Genomic DNA, 11,080 nt, shown 5'->3' with positions numbered 1-11,080 from the left:
GGTGAACTTGAGTACGGCCTTTCATCCCCAGACAGATGGCCAAGAAAAGCGCACCATCCAGATATTCGAGAATATGTTGAGGGCATGTGTACTTGACTTCAAAGAAAATTGGGATGACCACCTACCTCTCATAGAGTTCGCATACAATAATAGCTATCATGCGAGCATTCAAATGGCTCCTTATGAAGCTTTGTATGGGAGGAGGTGTATATCGCCAATTGGATGGTTTGAGGTTGGTGAATTTGAGTTGATTAGACCCGATCTTGTTCACCAAGCCATGGACAAGGTGAGAGTCATTCAAGACAGGCTAAAGACAGCCCAAAGCCGCCAAAACTCTTACACCGATGTAAGGAGGAGAGACTTAGAGTTTGAGGTGGATGATTGGGTATATTTGAAAGTGTCACCCATGAAGGGTGTCATGAGGTTTGGAAGGAAATGGAAACTCAGTCCTCGATATATTAGTCCTTACCAGATTTCGAGGCGGATTGGGAGTGTTGCCTATGAGTTGGAGTTACCCTTAGAGCTGGCCTCTATTCATTCGGTATTCCACATTTCGATGTTGAAGAAGTACTTAGGCGATCCCTCGTTGGTAGTCCCCGTTGATAGTATTGGAGTTAAGGATAGCTTATCCTATGAAGAGGTCCCGGTCCAAATTCTTGATTGCCAAATCCGCAAATTGAGAAACAAAGAGATCACCTCAGTTAAAGTTCTATGGAGGAATCAGTTTGTTAAGGAAGCCACGTGGAAAGCTGAGGAAGATATGAAATCTAAATATCCACATCTATTCATGCCTACCGATGAGAATATTGAAGGTAATGTCCATTTCCTTGACTTGAATTTGTTTGTGCATTGTGAGTTTGATTGGTAATTTTTTTGAGAATTTGATTGGTTGAATGACTGAATTTTGATTTTGATTTATACCCCAAGTCCATTCCTGGTTACTCGTCATTCGAGGACGAATGATACCAAGGGGGAGATAATGTAACACCCCTCAAAATTTTTCCCTAAGATTCGGACCTTTCTTGTAATTCGGGTAGGGTCGAACTTTATTATTGTGAAGTATATGCTTGAGCTAAGATGAGTCTCTGGGTAATTGAAGAGTGTTGGAGGTGATATGGGGTCACAAAGGACCCCTAGGACCAAGCTAAGTCCAAAAGGTTCGTCGTGGCTAAGTTTAGGATGAGTTCATATAAGAGGTCAACTTCTAACGACCCTATCTTTTGAAAGACGACAATCTGGGTGGCCCAAGACCCATCAAATTAAAGGTCGTCGAGTTTTCTTTCCAACTCCACCAAGAATGTAATTTTTAGAGTTTGGAGTCAAAAGATATGGCGATCCTAAGACGAACTGGCACGGCAGGGATTTTAGGCCTGGGTTGCAATTGCTGGAAAACTGGGCTTGGCGCCACAGCAGCGTGAGGCGCCACAGTGGCGCGATGCACCACTATCACGCTAGGAACATGCCTCAGTAGTTTGGTCCCTAGCGCGGCGCGCCACTATGAGGTGTGCAGGGTTTTTTAAGCCAAATTTCCAGAACCCAGAAAAATATGGCCTTGGCGCTGTAAGGGCGCAACGCACCACTATTGCGCCAAGAATGTGCCTCAGTAGTTTGTTCCTTGGCGCGGCGCTCCACTAACTGATGTGCAGGTTTTTAGGTGAAATCGACCTAGCGCTGCAATGGCGCGACACGCCACTATCGCGCCAGGAGCGTTTTAGCCTATTTTTCAAAACTTTTGAGGAGGGGCAATTTGGGAATTGTCCCAAATTATATATGTATCATCCTTAACCATTTTGGGAACATATTTTTAGCCCCTCTCTCTCTCTAGAAAAGCCCTAGAAAGATCCTCTCTCTTCCTCTTCTTCTTCTCCAAGTCCTTCTTTAACAAAGAATTGTTCTAAGAGCTTCAAGATTCGAGTTTTCCATTGAAGACCAGACCACAAGGTTTTCTTCAAGTCTTCACTAAGGTATGTAAGGCTTCTCAAAACATGGGTTGATTCCACCCATGTGCCCTACTCTTCTTTGAGGTTAGATGTCCATGAGAATGGAGTTTCTTGATATGGTTTATTTTTGAATGAGTCTTGCCTATTATCAATTTGATTCTTATTATGCTGAAATTGTTGAGCTGAGAAGTTCTAAACCTTCATGTTAGCATGAGTTGATGGAGATGGTTTGTTAATATGCTTTGTTGATTTCCTTAACCATGTGTTTAGGTTGAATGTGTCAATTTCTTTAAATGTGTTATTCCTCTTGAATTGTTGGTTTAAAACCTTAGAGTTGTGACGAGTCCTAAGGAGGTGATAAATGAGGAGAGGATTGGTTTGTTATGTTTTTAGGATGTTATAAATGCTTATTAAATTAGGCTTGATTGAGTTGATTGGAGAATAGAATTGATGAGTGGACAAGGTCCTAAATGAGACTTGCCATTATAACTTGATTGAGTTGAAATGAGAATAGAGTTGATGAGTTGGCAAAGTCCTAAATGAAACTAGCCGTGAGGGCTTGTTTGAGATGATTAGAGGGATTCTTATGAGCATGGAGTCATGGGAGGAGTATCGAGCACCGAAGCGGGTAAGAGTTAGTCCATACTTGAACCCCAGAAACTACGCCGCCAACATAGGTAGGGATGGAATAGTTAAAGTCGGATGCTTCCCGTGGGATCGAACCATTAAAGTCGGATGTTTCCTCTTTTATTGTCCTGAAATGATAGGACTTGACTAATCGATGGAATCCATGATTAGGGAGGCGTTCATGCCCTGATAAGGTATGGACGAACGTTCCAACAACGTCTGATTATTGTACTATCACTGGCTCATAAGTGATGGTTGTCGGATAAGAAAAACTCCCATTGAGGTCTTGATAGTACTCTGAGTTAGTTGAGTTGAGTGGCATGAGATTTGGTCTGGTCTAAACCACTTCTTGTTAGACTTAGGACCCTTGAGTGAGTTGTTACTTATTTATGAGTTGAGATTTGCGAGTTAGATGATCCTTATCTGATGATTGTTTTATTCGGACATTTTACATACTCATACATTCTATGTACTGACGTCATTTGGCCTGCATCGTTTTATGATGGAGCGACAGGTACTAGAGATCATCAATCGGCGCTCCGTTGAAGATCCATATACACTTCCAGCCAGTTGGTGAGTCCTCTTAGTTTTCGGAGGATGTTGAGCTTTCTTATATAGTTTTATTGTCGTTTCCTTTATTTTGATTGTTGGTAGCCATGGGCTTGTCATTGGCACCTTCTAGACTTTGATAAAGGCTTCATAGACTAGAGTGTGGGAAGGTTGGACTGCTATTTTTTAGAAGTCTTATTATATTTCTTTTGATGAGTTGATAGTGATTGGCCCTCGGCCCTTATATTATGAATAGTGTGTCTACGATTGAGTCTTCCTCTGAGTGAATGTGAATGAATGATAGTGTGACTGAATCAGGTGATTTGCTTGAAGGCCAGAAATGGCTTTCGAGTGCCGGTCGCGCCTAGGGTACTCTCCCGGGGCGTGACAAAACTACTCTTCTTTTGGATGGCCTGGTCCCCAAGCCTAACTTCCGTGTCAACCTCCTGAGGTGTCTCACTAAACTTGCACTCTAAGTACTCTGTCTTGGTCCTACTTAGCTTAAACCCTTTAGACTCCAAGGTCTGTCTCCAATCCTCCAGCTTAGCGTTAACTCCGCTGCGAGTCTCATCGATTAAGACTATGTCATCCGCGAAAAGCATACACCATGGCACTTCACCCTGAATTTGTTGCGTCAATCCATCCATCACCAAGGCAAATAAAAACGGACTAAGAGTTGATCCTTGATACAATCCCATCACAACTGGGAAGTGCTCTGAGTTACCTCCGACTGTCCTTACCCTGGTTCTGGCCCCCTCATACATGTCCTTGATTAGCCTAATGTATGTCGCTGGTACACCTTTAGCCTCCAAACATCTCCATAGTATCTCTCTTGGCACTTTATCATAGGCCTTTTCTAGGTCGATGAATACCTTATGCAAATCCCTCTTCCTCTCCCTATATTGCTCCACTAGTTGTCACGCCCCGGGAGGGTACCCTAGACGTGACCGTCACTCGAAAACCATTTTTGACCTTCGAGCGAACTACCTGATTCAGTCGCACTATTATTCAATCACATTCACTCAAAGGAGGGTTCAATTGTAACATACTATTTACGATATGGGGCCGAAGGCCAAACATTTCTCATCCTCAAACAAACAAGTATAATAGGACTTCTCAAAAATAGCAGTCCAACCTTCCCACACACTAGTCTATGAAGCCTTCATCAAAGTCTAGAAGGTGCCAATGACAAGCCCATGGCTACCAACAATCAAGATAAAGGAAACAACAACAACAAAACTATACAAGGAAGCTCAACATCCTCCGGAAACTAGGAGGACTCACCAACTAGCTGGGAGTATATGTGGACCTTCAACGGAGCGCCGGTTGATGATCTCTATTACCTGTCGCTGCATCATAAAATGATGCAGGCCAAATAGTATCAGTACATAGAATGTACGAGTATGTAAAATGGCCGGAGGAAACAAACATCAAGAAAGCATCAATATCAACTTAGGATCTCAACTAATATATATATATACATAACAACTCACTCAAGTGCCCTAAGTCTAACAAGAAGTGATTTAGACCGGACCAAATCTCATGCCACTCAACTCAACTGAATCGGAGTACTATCAAGACCTAAATGGGAGTTTCTCTTATCCGACAAACATCACTTATGAGCCAGTGATAGTACAACAATCAGACGTCGTTGCCACATCCGTCCATACCTTGCCAGGGCATGAACGCCTCCCTAATCATGGATTTCATCGATTATTCAAGTCTTATCATTTCAGGACAAATAAATGGGAAACATCCGACTTTAACGGTTCGATCCCATGGGAAGCATCCAACTTTAATAGTTTCATCCCTACCTACGTTGGCGGTGTAGTTTCGGGGGTTTGAGTACAGACTATACTCTCACCCGCCTCGGTGCTCGATACTCCTCCCATAACTCTATGCTCATAAGACTCCATCCAATCATCTCAAACAAGTCCTCACGGCTAGTTTCATTTAGGACCTTGCCAACTCATCAACTCTATTCTCATCTCAACTCAATCAAGCCTAATTTAATAAGCATTTATGACATCTCCTCAAGACTCATCACAACTCTATGGCTTTAGTCCAACAATTCAAGTATAATAACACATTTAAGGAAAATAACTTATACAACAAATCACATGGTTAGAGAGATCAACAAAACATATTAACAAGTCATCTCCATCAACTTGTACTAACATGAAGGTTTTAGGAACTCTTAGCTCAACAACATCAACACAAATAGGATCAAATTAATAGGAGACAAAACTCACTCAAACACAAACCATAACAAGAGACTCCATTCTCATGGATATCTAACCTCAAAGCAAACCATACCAAGAGACTCAACCCATGTTTTGGATAGCCTTACATACCTTAGAATAGACTCTTGAAGAAACCTTGTTGTTGGGTCTTCAATGGAAAGCTTGAAGTCTTGAAGCTCTTTGAACAATCCCTTGTTGGGAATGGAGGGGAAGAAGAAGAAGATGAAGAAGAAAGTTTTCTAGGGCTTTTCTAGAGAGAGAGTGGGGCTGAAAATATGTTCCTAAAAGGATCTAGGGTGATACATATATAATTTGGGTAAGTTCCCAAATTACCCCTCCTCAAAAGATCTGAAAATAGGCTAAAAAAGCACCTGGCGCGATAGTGGCGCAAAGCGCCATTGCAGCGCCAGGCTAATTTCGCCTAAAAACCTGTACATCAGTTAGTGGCGCACCGCGCCAAGGACCAAACTACTGAGGCATATTCTTGGCGCGATAGTGGCGCGTCGCGCCCTTACTACGCCAAGGCTAATATTTTCTGGGTTCTGGAAATTTGCTTCAAAACCCTGCACACCTCGTAGTGGCGCGCCACGCTAGGGGCCAAACTACTGAGGCGTATTCCTGGTGTTATAGTGTCGCATCGCGCTATTGCGGCGCCAAGTCCAGTTTTCCAGCAAATGCAACCCAGGCCTGAAAATCCCTGCTGCTAGTTCATCTTAGGATCATCATATCTTTTGACTCTGAATTCTAAAAATTACATTCTTGGCGGTGTTGGAAAGAAGACTCAACGACCTTTAATTTGATGGGTCGTGGGCCACCCAGATTGTCGTCTTTCAAAAGATAGGGTCATTAGAAGTCGACTCCATACACGAACTCATCCTAACTTAGCCACGACGAACCCTTTTTAGACTTAGCTCGGTCCTAGGGGTCCTCTGTGACCCCACATCACCTCAAACACTCTTTAATTTCTCAGGGACTCATCTTAACTCAAGCACATACTTCAAAATAAATACGATTGACCCTACACGTGGATAAGGAAGGTCCAAATTTTTGGGAGAAATTTTGAGGGGTGTTACATTCTCTCCCCCTTGGGATCATTCATCCTCGAATGACGAGCAACCAAGAATGGGTTTGGGGTACAAATCACAATCAAAATTTCAGTCATTCAACCAATCAAATTCTCAAACAATTAACAATCAAAACTCAAAATGCACAATTGAATTCAAGTCAAGAAAATGGACATTATCTTCAACATTCTCCTCGGTAGGCACAAATAGATGTGGATATTTAGATTTCATGGCTTCCTCCGCTTCCCATGTGGCTTCCTCAACAATTTGGTTCCTCCACAGGACTTTGACTGAGGCGATCTCTTTGTTTCTCAGTTTGTGAATTTGGCGATCCAGAATTTGGACCGGAACCTCCTCATAAGACAAGCTATCCTTAATTCCAATGCTATCAATGGGGACTACCAACGAGGGATCACCCAAGCACTTTTTCAACATCGAAACATGGAACACCAGATGAATAGAGGATAGCTCTGAGGGTAACTCCAACTCATAAGCAACACTCCCAATCCGCCTCAAAATTTGGTAAGGGCCAATATATCGAGGACTGAGCTTCCCCTTCCTTCCAAACCTCATAACACCCTTCATAGGTGACACCTTCAAGTATACCCAATCACCCACCTCAAATTCCAAATCTCTCATCCTCACATCAGTGTAAGATTTTTGGCAGCTTTGGGCTGTCTTTAGCCTATCTTGAATGACCCTCACCTTCTCCATGTCTTGGTGAACAAAGTCAGGACCAATAAACTCAACTTTGCCAACTTCAAACCACCCAATTGGCGATCTACACCTCCTCCCATACAAAGCTTCATAAGGAGCCATTTGAATGCTCACATGATAGCTATTATTGTATGCGAACTCTATGAGAGGTAAGTGATCATCCCAATTTCCTTTGAAGTAAAGCACACACGCCCTCAACATATCTTCCAATGTCTGAATGGTGCGCTCTGCTTGGCCATCTATCTGGGAATGAAAGGCCGTACTCAAGTTCACCTTCGAACCTAATCCCTTCTGAAAGGATTTCCAAAATTGGGAAGTGAATTGGGCTCCTCTATCTGAAATGATAGACAAAGGGACCCCATGCAATCTGACGATCTCCTGTATGTATAATTTTGCATAATCATTGGCGGTGTCAATAGTCTTAACTGCCAAGAAGTGAGCTAATTTCGTCATTCTATCTACAATCACCCAAATCGAATCATGTTGCCTTCATGACCTCGGTAGACCTGTAATAAAGTCCATGTTGATCATCTCCCACTTCCATTTCAGAATTTCTATATTTTGAGCTAACCCACATGGCCTTTGATGCTCAACCTTCACTTGTTGACAATTTGGGCATTTAGAAACGAATTTCGCAATATCTCTCTTCATCCCACTCCACCAATAGATTTCCCTCAAGTCATGGTACATTTTTGTAGTGCCCGGATGAATAGAGTATCTAGAATTATGTGCTTTGGCCATAATCCTCTCTCAAACATCATCGACATCAGGCACACATAATCTATCTTGGTACTTCAACACACCATCTCCCCCTTTGGTAAAACCATCACTCCTTGTTTGTGAACAACTTCCTTCAACCAAAAGAGGATGGGATCTCGGTCTTGTTTCTCCTTTACCTCTATTATAAGTGAGGATGTAGACCTATCCTGAACAGTAACTCCGCCTTCATTGTTCTCTTCTAGAAGAACTCCCAATTGGGCTAATCTATGTACCTCCTTTGCCAATTCTCTACTTCCCTCCTTTACATGGGCGGTGCTACCCATAGGCAACCTGCTAAGAGCATCAGCAACAACATTAGCTTTACCTGGATGATAGAGGATGCTCATATAGTAGTCCTTGAGTAGCTCGAGCCATCTTCTTTACCTCAGGTTGAGTTCCTTCTGGCTGAAGACGTATTGTAAGATCTTGTGAATGGTGAATACGTCTACATGCACTCCATATAAGTAGTGGCGCCAAATTTAAAGAACGAATACCACAGCTACTAGCTCAAGGTCATGAGTTGGGTAATTCCTCTCATGAACCTTAAGCTGTCTTGAAGCATAGGCTATCACCTTCCCCTTTTGCATCAACACACAACCCAAACCAATTCTGGATGCATCACAGTAGACCACAAAGCCCTCTATTCCATCGGGCAAGGTCAGGACAGGAGCAGTGGTTAGCTTGGCCTTCAGTCCCTGGAAACTCTTCTCACAAGCATCGGACCATTGGAACTTAGCTTTCTTTTGAGTCAGCTTAGTCAATGGTGATGATATGGATAAGAATCCCTCTACAAACCTCCGATAATAGCCGGCTAAACCCAAGAAGCTTCTTATCTCTGTCGGGGATGTGGGTCTGGGCTAATTCTTCACCGCTTCAATCTTCTGAGCGTCAACCTGAATACCATCCCCAGATACAATGTGGCCTAAGAAGGCCACTGATGCAAGCCAAAATTCATATTTAGAGAACTTTGCTTGCAATACCTGGTCTCTAAAAGTTTGTAAAACGACTCTAAGATGATAGGCGTGCTCCTCTTCATTCTTGGAGTAGACCAGAATATCATCTATGAATACAATCACAAATATATCAAGATATGGTTTAAACACTCGGTTCATGAGATCCATAAAAGCTGCGGGGGTATATGTCAACCCAAAGGACATGACCAAAAATTCAAAGTGGCCATAACGGGTCTGAAAAGCTGTCTTTAGGACATCGCACTCCCTTACCTTCAACTGATGGTAGCCCGATCTTAGGTCTATCTTTGAGAAATAGGTGGCACCCTGAAGCTGATCAAATAAGTCGCCTATTCTGGGGAGAGGGTATTTGTTCTTTATGGTGACCTTGTTCAGCTGTCTGTAATTAATACACATTCTAAGGGACCCATCTTTCTTCCGCACAAATAGGATGGGAGCACCCCATGGTGAGACACTCGGCCTAATAAATCCCTTATCTAACAAGTCTTTCAACTGCTCCTTCAACTCCTTCAACTCGGCCGAAGCTATTCTATAGGGAGGAATTGAGATAGGCTGGGTATCAGGAAGAACATCAATCCCAAAGTCGATCTCCCTATCAGGAGGGACTCGAGGTAGATCTTCAAGAAAGACATCTGGAAACTCATTGACAATCAGAACCAACTCAAGAGATGGAGACTCAACATTGCCATCTTTCACTCGAACAATGTGATAGATACACCCTTTTGAGATTAGCTTCTTGGCCCTAAGGTAAGAAATAAACTTACCCTTAGGCATAGCAGGACTACCCCTCCACTCTATGACAGCTTTGTTCGGGAATTTGAACTTGAAAACCTGAGTTCTACAATTAATAGAGGCATAACAGACATAAAGCCAGTCCATGCTAAGGATAACACCAAAATCAACCATGTCCAACTCCACTAGGTCGGCCTAGGTATCCCTGTGATGAATTGACACAGTGCAATCTCTATAGACTCTCTCAGCTAAGACAGAATCACTGACTGGAGTAGCTACACTGAAAGGCTCACGAAGGCATTCAAGAATTTTATTGAATTTATTATCCACATAAGAAGTCACAAAAGATAGCATGGCACTCGGATCTATCAAAACATAACAGTCAAGAGAAGAGACTCGAATCATACCCGTCATGACATTTGGAGAGTTCTCTTGATCTTGGCGACTACCCATAGAATATAAATGGTTTGTACCTCCGCTGGTGCCTGAAGTAGTGCCCCTCTGATTACCTCTAGCTGGTGGATTGGTGGCAGAATGCTGGGCTCTGTTTCCCCCTATTGGACACTCCCTCTGAAAATAATCTATTTGGCCGCACTTATAACAACCAACCCTTCCCGCTCTGCACTCCCCCATGTGGAGCCTACCGCACTTGCCGCATGGTGGCTTCCCCCTCAAACCTTGACTTACACTGGCCTGGGATTGAGAACCCTGGGGTCTGAAATTCTGGCGGCTCTGACCTTGTTGATCATACTTGTTCTGTGGCATAGGTGCACTGGCGGTAGATGAGGCATAGTTGGAAGGCCTCCTTTTGAAGAAGGACATGTTGCCCTTGCTTTACCTTTGTTCACTCTCCTGGCCCGCTGATTTTACCTTCTTGCTCAGGTGCTCTTCTCTTTCTTTTCTTTTCTCATCCTCCACATGTTGAGCATACACCATTAATCTGGAAATATCCATATCCGAGATCAATAATGCTGCTTTGCACTCCTTCTTCACATGCCTCCCTAATCCGGAGACGAACTTCCTCATCTTTGACCTCATATCTGGGATCATTTCTGGAGCATACCTGGACAGCTGGATGAACTTCAGGCCATACTGCTTAACTGTCATGCCTTCTTGTTTCAGATTTACAAACTCCTCCACCTTTGCTTCCCTTAATTCTCCGGGAAAGAAGTGGTCAAGAAAGGCTCCCTCAAATTCATTGCACCTAGTAGGTTCAGCATCCTCACCCCTACCCTGTTCCCATTGGTTATACCAAATGTTCGCCACATCTTTGAGTTGATAGGACACCAACTCAACCCCCTCAATTTCTGTAGCATGCATAGCTTTCAAAATTTTCCACATCTCATTAATAAAGTTTTGGGGGTATTCATCAACCTTAGAACCCGTGAAAGCCGGCGGATTCATTCTCAGAAAGTCTCGAATTCTGGCTGAAGCAGACGGCTCTTGGGAACTAGAGCTGGGAGTTGGCGAACTCTGGC

This window comes from Solanum dulcamara, chromosome 7, assembly GCF_947179165.1.
Source record: "Solanum dulcamara chromosome 7, daSolDulc1.2, whole genome shotgun sequence".
In the NCBI taxonomy this organism is placed as follows: domain Eukaryota; kingdom Viridiplantae; phylum Streptophyta; class Magnoliopsida; order Solanales; family Solanaceae; genus Solanum; species Solanum dulcamara.
The sequence above is the reverse complement of the archived record's forward strand: the minus strand, read 5'-3'. Positions refer to the sequence as shown.